This window comes from Podarcis melisellensis (genome assembly GCF_964234715.1).
Source record: "Podarcis melisellensis genome assembly, chromosome: 4".
Classification (NCBI taxonomy): domain Eukaryota; kingdom Metazoa; phylum Chordata; class Lepidosauria; order Squamata; family Lacertidae; genus Podarcis; species Podarcis melisellensis.
The window spans coordinates 70,182,786-70,195,514 of NC_138531.1; positions in this window are offsets into that span (position 1 = coordinate 70,182,786).

A 12,729-nucleotide genomic window follows, 5' to 3' on the forward strand; every position below is an offset into this window, starting at 1 on the left:
CAACTCGCCGTGTGAGGAGGAGGAATTCTGCCTACGACCCCAAGAACACCATCCCCACCATCAAACATGGAGGGGGATATATTATGTTTTGGGGGTGTTTTTCTGCTAAGGGGACAGGACACCTTCACCACATCAAAAGGACGATGGACGGGGCCACGTATTGTCAAATCTTGGGTGAGCACCTCCTTCCCTCAGCCAGGGCATTGAAAATGGGTTGAGGATGGGTATTTCAGCCTGACAATGACCCAAAACACACGGCCAAGGGAACAAAGGAGTGGCTCAGGAAGAAGCACATTAAGAGAGGATCTGCAAAGAGGAGTGGGACAAAATACCTCCTGAGATGTGTGCAAACTTGGTGGCCACCTACAAGAAATGTCTGACCTCTGTAATTGCCAACAAGGGTTTTGCCACCAAGTACCAAGTCATCTTTTGCAAAGGGATCAAATACTTATTTCACTCATTATAATGCACATCAATCTCTGACTTTTGTCTTCTGTGTTTCTGGGGGTTTTCCTGTTGTTATTCTGTCTCTCACAGCTACAATAAACCTACCATTAAAATTATGGTCTGCTCATTTCTTCACCAGAGGGCAAACGGGCACATTTAGCAGGGGATCAAATACTCCCCCCCCCAACTGTATATGAAATCATAAGGATCTGAACCTTGTAAAATAATGTCAAGTTGTATTGAAGTTACTGTACACAAGTTGTATCCCATCATAGAGTACATATGCCCAATATTCAAGGCTCCAAGCCTAAAGTGGTGTTTTGTTTTTACTTCAGCTAAAGATGCTTAGGATTTCACAACACAGTGCGTTGTCAAAATTAATCCATAATTATTAAAATTACAAAAGTTGATTGTTGGATTGATTACTCAATGTACTTGCAACCTGAGCAAGGATCTCCTTTCTATATTGTAAATGTTTACCATATGGGTGTGCATGGAACCCATGATTCACCTTGTACATTATTTTTATTTTTAATTAAATTTGAATACCACCCTTCATCCAAAGATCACAACATAAAATTACAAAATCAGAACAGAAAATACATAATCAAAACATAATAAAACAAAAAGAAACCAATATTCCCCTCCCCATGTTTATCAGTCGAAGGCCCAATTATAGAGCAATGATTTTGCCTAGCACCTAAATATATGTAATGAAGGTGCCAGGCAAGCCTACTTGGGGTAAGCATTCCACAAACAGGGAGCCACTGCAGAAAAAGCCCATTATTGTGTTGACACCCTCCGGACCTTCAATAGGGCAGGCACATAAAGAAGGGCCTCCAATGATGATGCAGGGTCTGGGGTGGCAGAAGCAATCCTTAAGGTATTGTGTTCCTGAGACATTTAAGGCTTTATAGGTTAAAACCAGCACTTTGAATTGGGCCCCCAAAATAATTGGCAGCCAGTGCAGTTGGCCCAGGATCCCTGTGCTATGCTCAAATCATCTTGCCCCAGTGAACAAGCTGGCCATCAAATTCTGCACCAGCTGAAGTTTCACAGCTGTCTTCAGAGGTAGCCCTATGCATAACGGGTTGCTGTAATCTAACCTAGAGGTTACAAGGCCACAGGTGACAGAAGTTAGGCTACTCCTGTCCAGATAGGAGTGTAGTTGTAGGTGCTCTACTGGTGGTATTTAACACCTGTTTAACTGGCCAAAATGTTTAGATCTAGGCCAAACACCTGTTGGAATGTGGGGAGGCAGAATGCAAATTGATCCACATGTGGTGGAACTGTAAAAAGATTAGAGAATATTGGGAGATGATTTATGACAAACTTTAAGTTGCAGACAAAATAGTTCAGGGGCTTTTGTGGAGAAAATAAAAGGGATTTGCATTTCTTGATGAAGAGGTGGCTGAGTAGCATGTATTCTAGTGTGTACATTTTTAAAAACATTGTAGCTTCACAGCAGTGCTAGACATTACAGGCCTCTGATACATCTTACAGTGGGAGGCAATCTAGAATACTGCTGGCAGAGTTTAGAAGAACTCTGAGGAACATACGGTTTTTTGGATGGGAGGGGGAAAATCTTAAATGAAGCTTTTAACTTTCAAAAGAACCCTCTGCTTCTGCGCTTTAACAAAAAAAAAAAAAAACCAAAAACCCTCAGCTCTTCAGTGTTCTGAAGGCAACATTTTGTACAACCTCACTTCTTAGAAGCCCAACAACCTAGGGAAACAAAGAGAATGAGGAAATACAGTTATACTGTCAGAAATGTACAGAAACTAAAGTGACACAACAGTGCAGGGCTTTGTTGAGGCCATGATCTGATACCGGAAGGTTACTGGCATTGGTTTCAACTAGAGAGGGAGAGACCCCCAAATCACCTTGATTCGTCTTGTTATTCATCTCCTACACTGATTAGTTTTCCATTCTTTACCTCTAGAAGACCACCTGAATACTGGCTCCAATGATGGGGGGGGGGGGGGACAAAGGTCACTAAATTGTTCTTGGACACAGATGAGTTGTTTCTTCAGCATCCTTAAGAAAGCCACAGAAGAAACCCAGATTCTAACTCCAAAGACACATTGTATCAATGGCTGTTTAGTCAGAAACATCTCCCTCCTATTTCAATTTCCTTTACTGTTTATATAATTTTTTGAAAAAAGATTATATAGTAGTGAAAAGAGAAAGAAGGCATGAAGAGTTTAAACACATTGCCCTCGGGGAACGTATTTGTTGGAAAGAACAGCATCCTCTTGATGGCTTCTAAAATGTCATTTATTGTCAATCACATTTGCAGGAAAAAGGTGTGTTTGCCTTTGGACTTGAAAGAAAGGAAGATTAAATCAGGGTACTCAATCCTTGAACCCCATCCAGGAAAGTCTTATTCGCATGAATAATTCCACTGAATTGCTCACAAAAGCAGAGTAAGCAAAGCAAGCAAAGTTTCGTGCAAAATGATGGCATATTAACTTGCATTAGTATCTAGGTGGCACTTCTATCATCTGCCTACTTAACTGAAGTGTGCTTGAAACCACAGCAGGATCCCTGTCCAAGATAGCTCATTATTTCCCTCTCATTCTTTCCACCATCTTGATAACACTGATGTGAACCTAACCACTCATCAACATTTACAAAAAGATGCATGCTCTTCAGATAGTCTTCATTTTATTTATTAAGTCTAGGAAGCATCAAGTTTTAACATTCTGCATCGTGCTTCCTGACTCAGGCAGTGATTATACTTTTCTATTGATTAAAGCTTCCGCTTGCTGTGGGATGATATTTTTGAGGAGGGGAGCTTCATTTGTTGCCATGAAGTTGGACAAGCTGCTACCGATAAATTAATATTTGTTTACACTTTTATCACTGTCCATTTTTGTAATTGGAATTTGAATAGAAGATGTAAAGAAGGCTAAGCAAATCTTCTGTTATTATAATTTTCATGCTTCCTTGGACAGAACACTCAGAAAAGACACTTAGCTCTCAAGCATATTTTATTAAGAAAATAACTTTTTTAGCCCAACTTGTAACAGCATTCGTGCAGAGAATTACTTAGACGTTCATTAAAGGGAAAATCCTGGTTTATTTTTATGCACAGTTGGAGAGAGTAGAATTTTCTCTTGACATACACTCTGATCCTCGGCATATTTGAACCAATGTATTATGCAGCAAAATTTCAGCCTAATCCACAACAATAAATTCAAATTCTTTCACTTAGTCAAATTTATCTTCCAGCTGATTTTAGTGGGTCCACTTTCAACTTAAATCTCAGAACTACTTTTATTTTATTTGACTGAATTAAGACCACCCAGTGTATATAAAAATGCTAAGCTGTGGTCCAGTTGAATTATGAGTGAAGGTTACTCTCCAGCCATTTAATCCCATTTCAACAATTTGTATACTTCTTAATCACAGTTATTTCTAAGGACTCATTTACACTTGTGTTTGTGCCTTGATTTCTAGGTACAGGTGCATGATTTCTAGGCCGGGGTCTGAATGGGGTTTTCCCCACCACTATTCCTGGGGGGAATCCCTGTTTTCCACTGAATTGAAACAAATGTAAGCTGGGCTTTCCATGGCTTGACATTTGCTCTCTAAACAGCTGGTTTTCCTGGCAAAAGCAGTGGGACGAAAAGTACCCTGCTCAGACTTGTGCCTAGAAATCGAGGCACAAACTCAAGTGCATACAGGGAACCCAATACTTTAAAACTGAGTAAAAATTAAAAATCACTCAAATTTAAAAAGGCAACTGGAATCAAAAAGTATTCAGTAAACTCCAAAAGTTCAACAGGAAGGGGGCCTGTCTGACCTCAGCTAGAAGGGAGTTCTACAAAAGTGGCAAACAAGCCATGGTAGACCACCCTGTCCAAAGACCTTAGGGATTTAAGGTAATAGGCAATCCTTGAGGTATCATGGGCCAAAATTTTTAAGGGCCTTGTAAGAAATTGAAGCTGTCCTGGTAGCGTTTGGGCAGTCAATACAATACAATACAATAAATACCTTTCTTGGCGTTACAAGTTAAGACATTTCAAATCACCAGGATAAAGGGACAGGAATGAGGCTGCTGAGGGTCACAAGGCAGTTGTTCTGCTTCACCCTGTCTATTCCCTAAAGGGATGAAGCATTTAGAACCCTTTCAGGTAAGATGGAGATTAAAAAGGCAGCCACTGAGGCATTAAAGTCCTTGTCCCTATCCACTAGGAGGAACCCCATTTGGTTCTCTCAGAGCCATGGGTCGCAGGTCCAACATCTTGCTCAACATCTGTTTGCGGAGTCTGCTGTTGCAAAGGGCAGTCCAAAAGAATATGGTCCAGTGAATCTGGTACTCCCTGATTGCAGGCACACAAGCGGGCTTGATAAGGAATTTGTGAGTATCAGTGCAAGCTTTTGAGCACCAAAGTTATCTTCAGAATGGGCACCCCCCTTTTTTGCATTAAGTAGATTTACAAAAACTTTGTTTAACTCCTCAAGTCAGCTTTGCTTTTCCAACGAATATTTTATCAGCTTTCATTGTAGCGCAGCACACCTTGCCAAATCTTACCATTTGCTCAACAGAAAAAGAGAAATGTGATGATCTACATGTTTCCTTAATTCCACAGCCTAAAGATAACTTCTTGGCATTCTTCCCTGACAAACAAATTAGTTCATATTTTCCAAATTAATACATATAAGCCTAAATACTTTGGTAGTGTTTAAAAAGCCCAAATAAAGCTGTGATATGACAGAAGGAGCAACTGTACGTAGCCACTGTCTTTCATAACAATAGCAGAGGGCAGAAAATCTAACTATATATCCTTTTCTTTAGGAAAAGAAAGAAATATATTCTGAATTCATGCCCACATATCCTAAGACAGTGTTTGCATATGTTAAGAATGCTCAGTGGTAAAGAATTATTTGATTTACCTGTCAGAAAATTGAACTTTTATAAAGCAGACTGTCTCTGTACCTTTTCCACAGGCAGACTGCTTTAAATAAAGGTTTTCTAAATTGTTTTCTTTTTATAAAAAATGTATTTTTCATAATGCCACACCTGTGTTCATTATTCATAGGAATCATATTTTGATGATGATAATGGCAGGCTTTGGGACTGTTGGCCTGAGGGTGAGAACTTTGACTCCATTCTCTCTCTCTCTCTCTCTCTCTCTGTCTCCCTCCCTCCTTCTACATACCTATCTGCTTCCTTCTTCTCCCCATAACATTTGCAAGGTGCTCACTTCAAACAGAAGTAGGAACACAATGGGCTTAAATGCTGCCATTAAAAATCATTCAAATTTAACAAACACCTCTGTTTTCTAAGCTCTTTCCTTCCTTTGTCTTACAAAAGGGGAAAAAAGAATTAAAATGAAGATATGTTTAAGAAGGAAGAAAGACCCTATTCTTCAAATACCCACATGATGAAATCCCTCAGGGAGACACAGCTCTGTCAGAGCGAGTGACTGGCTATTATATTTGCAAATCTTTACAGCAGCGTCGCCTACAAAATGTCAGTGCTGAGACAACTGCAAAAGGTTTAGAAATAAAGTTTAGCTTGGAAAAGGCAGGTTATCCATGTTCACAAAGTTATCTTATCACAAAAACAGTAATCTAGTTTAAGAAAACAGCAGGTACTTTATCAACTCTGCTTATACAATCTAAACCTCTTCTCTATCTTTCTTCATAAAACCTCTTCTTGGGATAATTTATTCCACAACACACACAAGTTGTTAGGCTTCCAGAACTTTGCCTGGCCTTCAGTGCCCATATCTTCACATACATATATTCATACATACATACATGCATACATCATTTTATTTGTATGCCACCTTTCCACAGATTAATTCGTGCTCAAGGCAGCTTACAACATCTAAAAAATAATAGTCAAAACATCAAGAAATACACAACTAAACTGAACAATTTCCACATAAAGGTCCTGTATACCTGAAGGAATGTATCCATCCCCATTGTTCTGCCTGGACACTGAGGTCCAGTGCCGAGGGCCTTCTGGCGGTTCCCTCATTGCGAGAAGTGAGGTTACAGGAAACCAGACAGAGGGCCTTCTCGGTAGTGGCGCCCGCCCTGTGGAATGCCCTCCCTTCAGATGTCAAGGAAATAAGCAGCTATCCTATTTTGAAAAGACATCTGAAGGCAGCCCTGTTTAGGGAAGTTTAATGCTGTATTGTTTTTAACACTCAATTGGGAGCCGCCCAGAGTGGCTGGGGAAACTCAGCCAGATGGGCGGGGTATAAATAAATTATTATTATTAATCACATGATCTAAAACGAAGTACCAAGAAACAATAGCAACAACAGCAACAACCTCCTCCCAAACAACATATATATCCCTCCCACTAAAGGTTGCATTTAAAAACAGTAGAGTGCTGATCCACTAAGGCAAAAGAGCACTGCTCCAGAAACCTTATTTTGCTCCTGGCCTTCCCTACCTGCCTGTCTTCGAAAGTTACAGCCAGTCCACAGGGTTTGCACTGCCCTGTTTGTTTGTTTGTTTGTTTGTTTAATTTATATACTGCCCTATACCTGCAGGTCTTAGGCCGGTTCACAGGATCTTTAGTCTTAGTGTTGCCCCTGTGGAACTTAGTGGGGCAGAGGGAGAATTAGATTTAGTTTGTCTCTGCCTGTCATTGACTCAGACTCCCTGACCCTGTTGGTCTCCCTGTCCTCTGCCCTACCATTTGCAACAGGCACCAGTCATTACTGCTTTAAATATATACGTTTGTGTGTGTGTGACTTTTTTGTTGCAGTTTGATTACTAGAAGAAGATAATGGTTTGTATCCAACTAGTTTCTCCTCAGAGTAGACCCATTGAAATTAATGGATCTAAGTTCCTTATGTCTATTAACTTCAATGTGTCCACTCTGAGTAGGACTAGCATTTGATACAGCTCGGTATAATTTCTGATGACCTAAGGCTGAATATTTCAATGTCTAATGTTATTTTAAGTCTAACTCATGACAACTCCATTCAGGCTTTACTGATTTCAAGTGTTTCCTGATTTAGCAGCTGAAATTTTGTTTTGCCCTTTTAAAAGTCTGTTGCTATTATGCTGAAGAGTAGGTGAATTCAGAGCTTCTGAGATGGACAACATCTTTCATTACAAGCTAATAGAAAGGTGACAGGATGAGATGAAGGAAACTGTTGATTTTTAGTCAAAGCCAATTTAGAGTTGTGGCTCGATTTGCTGTCTAGGTGCAAAACACAAAGAAATGTTAACAATGTGAATTCTGTTACCATGAGCAATGCATAAATAATTCAATCTTTATACTAGCATTCATCTACATAATCTCTGTTGTCACTCATTAAAGGCTACATTTCCTTTCCTCTCATTGCCTGTGTTCTTAATAAATCTTTCAGTGCATTCAGATTGGGTACAGCTTCAAGATTTCATTAGTTCTGACATTTTAGGAAGTTTGGATGGTTCTGTGGATAGTCGTGCCCTGTTTTCCCAAGTGTGTGCCTAATTTTCTTTGCACACTTTTCTCCTACCCAAGACGTCCATGTTGTTTGAACATTCAGGCTTCTCACAGTGCAGTCCTTCACAAGTCTGCTCAGAAGTAAGCCCAACTGAGTTCAGTTGGACTTGCTCCCAGATAAGTATTCATTGGATCACAACTTGCCTTATCTGAACATTTGTACTACTGCAGGTGATCAATACATTCCTTGTTGTGATAGAGATTTTGGGGATGGGGAGCAAAGGAATAAACTCCCAACATTGGAAATCCTCAAGTCATTACAAGCTGAGCCCAAATATCCCCTGAATTTTGCTAGCCCTCTTGATGGCTAGTTTCTCTCCCCCCCCCACCCATTTTGTCATCTTCACAAACTGTTTGGCATTTTCAATGGGAGGGCTGTGCCCCATTGCTCCAGTGGACCACTCTCCACAGCACAAAGCACACTTTAAACAAAACTAAGAGGAGGGAGAAGAAGAAAAACTTCTGTCTGACCAGTTTCTGCACACTGTGAATCAATGCATGCACCTCTGCCATGTTTCCTATTACTTACATTTTATTAGGAACATTTGCTTGCAAAAAAGGTGCACATTGGACAAAAATGTATACAAAATGTGTATACAGTCGTACCTTAGTTTTTGAATTTAATCCGGTCCGGGAGTCTCTTCGACTTTTGAAACTGTTTGGCTGCAGGACGCTCCTTGGTTTTCAATCGGAAGCCGCAGAAGCCACGCTAGACGTTCAGCTTCCAAAAATCATTTGAAAACCGGAACAATCACGGTTTTCAATTGTTTGGGAGCCAAAACATACGAGTTCAAAGGTGTTCGGCTTCCGAGGTTCCACTGTATTAGGTGAAATGCACATGAAAATGTGTATGCCTTTAAATGCATTTTTTTTTAAGTACAGTGGTACCTCAGGTTAAGAACTTAATTCGTTCCGGAGGTCTGTTCTTAACCTGAAACTGTTCTTAACCTGAAGCACCACTTTAGCTAATGGGGCCTCCCGCTGCTGCCATGACGCTGCTGTGCAATTTCTGTTCTCATCCTGAAGCAAAGTTCTTAACCCGAGGTACTATTTCTGGGTTAGCGGGGTCTGTAACCTGAAGCATATGTAACCTGAAGCGTATGTAACCTGAAGCGTATGTAACCCAAGGTACCACTGTAAGCTGATGTGGAAATAAGGGGAACTGAAAAGACAAGAAATAGAGGAAGCTCAAATTCACAGCCTTCACCATCCCTAAGCCAATACATATATGACTTTGTTCTTATTGAGTTTTTTGTATAAACACACTGTCTCACATGTTTGTGTGTACATGCATGCACCCATTCACACATGTTCACAATATGCAATAGAAAACAATTGTCTTTGCTTTATATGGTAATTGGCCAAAATCCAAAGAACTACTTAGAATTGTCCAAGGCACTTTAATTGACTTTTAAACTTTTTTTTCTAGCAGCCCCCTCTACTATATTATAAACTGCTTTTAAAACTATCCCTTTCTCAAAAGTTTTTCTGTGAGGAATTAAAAAAAGCTGTTTGAAAGTAGGAGGGGAAGCAAGTATAAAGTGAAAGAAGCCCAGGGCTCACATAACTACTTCCATAGTTCTTTGGATCCTGGCCATTGTTTTTAATTTAGTTTCAAAGGCTTAGGATGCCTTAAGCTAGAAGTAGTTACTACCATCAGCAAGATGTTCCATTTGCTAAAGACCGAGAAAGCTTTCACCATGGTGAGAAACGGTCGCTTATATCCAGTGAAAAACTACTTTGTGGACTGTACCGAACACATCTGGAAAACTCCTGGCTCCAGGCTTACACAGGAAAATGTAATTGCCTAGGCATCCCTCCATTACACAGTGGGTCCTCTTAAAACTCAATGTTCATCATCCCTAGCACCTCCAGCACAATCTGCTGATCTTATACTTCAGAGGAGCAGCTTTACAATCATTCTGAACTACAAAATATTGAGGTTTTCATGTCACTTGCTGCCTGTATGCCCGTGTGACTTTTGAAGATGAAAGTTTCAGATGAAAGATTCAGAAAGTGGATGGAAGAGAAAAGGTGAGCTCAATTCCGACTGCAAATCTCCCATTCTTTTGTATAATTTATCTTTGGGCTCAGCCAAGCCTAACAGCCTTTAAAATGAATAACTAGTAGGACTAATGCCCCAATCCCAGCTGATCGTAGTGTTTTTAGGATCGTAGCCATCAAAAGCCTATGAGAAAATGGACATAAATCAGTCACTAAGCATAAAGAATAGAAATCCCCCCCACACACTTTTCCAATATACTTTTTTTATCTCCTTGTCAAAATACTTTGAAACAATATATAGAATCAAAGTGTTTGGGGTGGGAAGTGGCAACATTTGAATCCATCAGTAAATGTGACTGAGTTACTCAGAGTTTGCATAAGGATTATGGGCAAGTTTTTCACTACAAAAGTAATTTCTTTTTATTTGGATATGTATTATATCATGATGAATGCTTCAGTAATTACCAGACTCTGATGCTTCAGCTAAGGTTTTTTTTAAAAAAATTATGAACATTTTATATTCTTCTTGAGTACTTCTAGTATGTGGGTGCGCACAAAGATGCACACACATTGCAATATGCCGTGTGTGTGTGTGTGTGTGTGTGTGTGTATTCCCCAGAAGTTTCTGGAAACTAATATGCAAGTAGGATAATGTCATTCCTCATCTGCAGGGTTCCCCACCAGAGAATGACCTGGAGTACCTGTTATTTAGGAAAACCAGGATCTGACTAGAACTAGGGATGAGGAAGAGCCAGGACTCTTGGGCCAGGGGGTTGGCCATGTGGGAGAGTTCAGCCTCAGAAGAGAGGCTAGGACAATCTGTCTCCTCCAGCCCCCGCCTGAACTGCTGCTGTGTGACCATGGGCTGTCTCTTGGCCAGGCTTCCTCAACCTCAGCCCTCCAGATATTTTTGGCCTACAACTCCCATGACCCCTAGCTAGCAGGACCAGTGGTCAGGGATGATGGGAATTGTAGTCTCAAAACATCTGGAGGGCCAAGGTTGAGGAAGCCTGCTCTTGACTTTGCCAGTTCCTCTCTCCGTGCCTGAACTGCTAGATGGTTGCCGGGTACCTAGAATGCTTGTGGGTCATGTTGTAGACTCTCTTTGGCCAGGGACTGGCCTGAAACAGGGCAGATAAGCTTGAAGAAGGAATAGTATGCATGGAGCCACACATAGATCATCAGCGGGGTGGGTGGGTGGGAGGGAGGAGAATCCAAAATAATTTTATCTAAATACTGCCTTATTTTGTGGTTCGTCTTTAATTCTCCCTGCTGATACACACACACACACACACACACAGAGCAGCAGGAAGTGTCAGCATCCGTAGCTTTCTGTTTGTGAACATTTAAAAGGTTTGTTTAGTAGCTGCCACCTACAGCTGTTTGAAACCTCCAAATTATAATGGAATTCTGGGGTGGGAAAAGGCGGATGGTGCTGTCTGTGGATATTTAATACATGATGAATTAGGCCTGCTATGGAATCTGCCTTGGAATTACAATGACATGACTGAACCGCTTGAGCTTTCACTCCTGTGGTTCTTAAGGTCAGAGTACTCTCTTTGGTACTCCTTATCAGGATTTACGAAGAAAAGAAATAAGTGAAAGGTCTGAATTAAGATTACCTGCGCTGGAAGAATTGTACTGGCTGCTGTCAATTCCCTATTGAGCCAAGTTTAAAGTATTGCTGGTGACTTATAAGGCCACACTCAACTTGGCACAGGCTAGCTGAAAGAACATCTCCTGCTCTCTCAATGTACCCACCCAATAGGATAATCAGAAGGGGTGCTATTTTCTGCTGACATTCATTTTATGACCATTTGGAGATGGGTCTTCTTTTTGAAGGCACCCACCTTGTGGCATGGTCTTCCCCTGCTGCTCAAGACACTTTCTGTGTGGTATTGAGACAAGCCGTGAGTCCTGGTAGACACCTGACAGCACTGTGGATTTGCCACCTCCCTGCCTCTTCATGTCTTGTTTTGAATACAGTAGGCTGGGTGGCAGTGCACTGCTTGCCATTTCAATGCAGGAGTGTCACTTGGGCCGGTTCTCGGGGGAAATGCCACCACATCTCCACATTTGTCACTCATCCTCCTCCCCTTCACTGCTGCCCATTGCCTGTGGTGCCTGGGATACTAAACACCACCTTTTCAGCTGTTGGAGAGTGGTTGGGTGCATTCAAATACGACAGTGGCCTTATATTTCTTGACTATACAGTGGTTTCACATCCAACTCCCCCCCCCCTGTTTCCATTAATATTCTTAGGTACACAGAACAACAGAGCAAGAGGAAAAGAGGTTCCTTTGATACACAAACCTTTACACGGACAAAACGAAATGCAGGTTTGCTTTAAAACAAGAAAAACTTTAATAGCAGAAGCAATATGTTGCTATACTACCTAAGGATACAGTAATCACTCACAATTTTGGTACAGTGCCTAAAGACCTATAAAGGGACATATTTATTATTACCTGGACAGGAAAAGCTGAAAAGAAGCCTGTACGAGAGCAACTGTGCTACTCAGTGACTAATCTGGAATGTAATACCATTGAGTTATGAGAGGAATTATTTCTGAACATAACATATTCAAGAATTCCAAGGCTAAAATATTGAGTTTATAAATTCTTTTTACCTGGGCTTTTTAATCCTTTACAGTTTATTCAGACTCCTGACCACTGACAGACAGAATATAATGTGCTGTGCCTCAAGCCCATTTTGTCAACTGCTATAATGTAGGTTTCACAAAGGCTATGGTTAATGTATTTCTTTTGTCAAGTGACATTTTGCCCAAAGCGCTTACATCCTTTCCATATTTT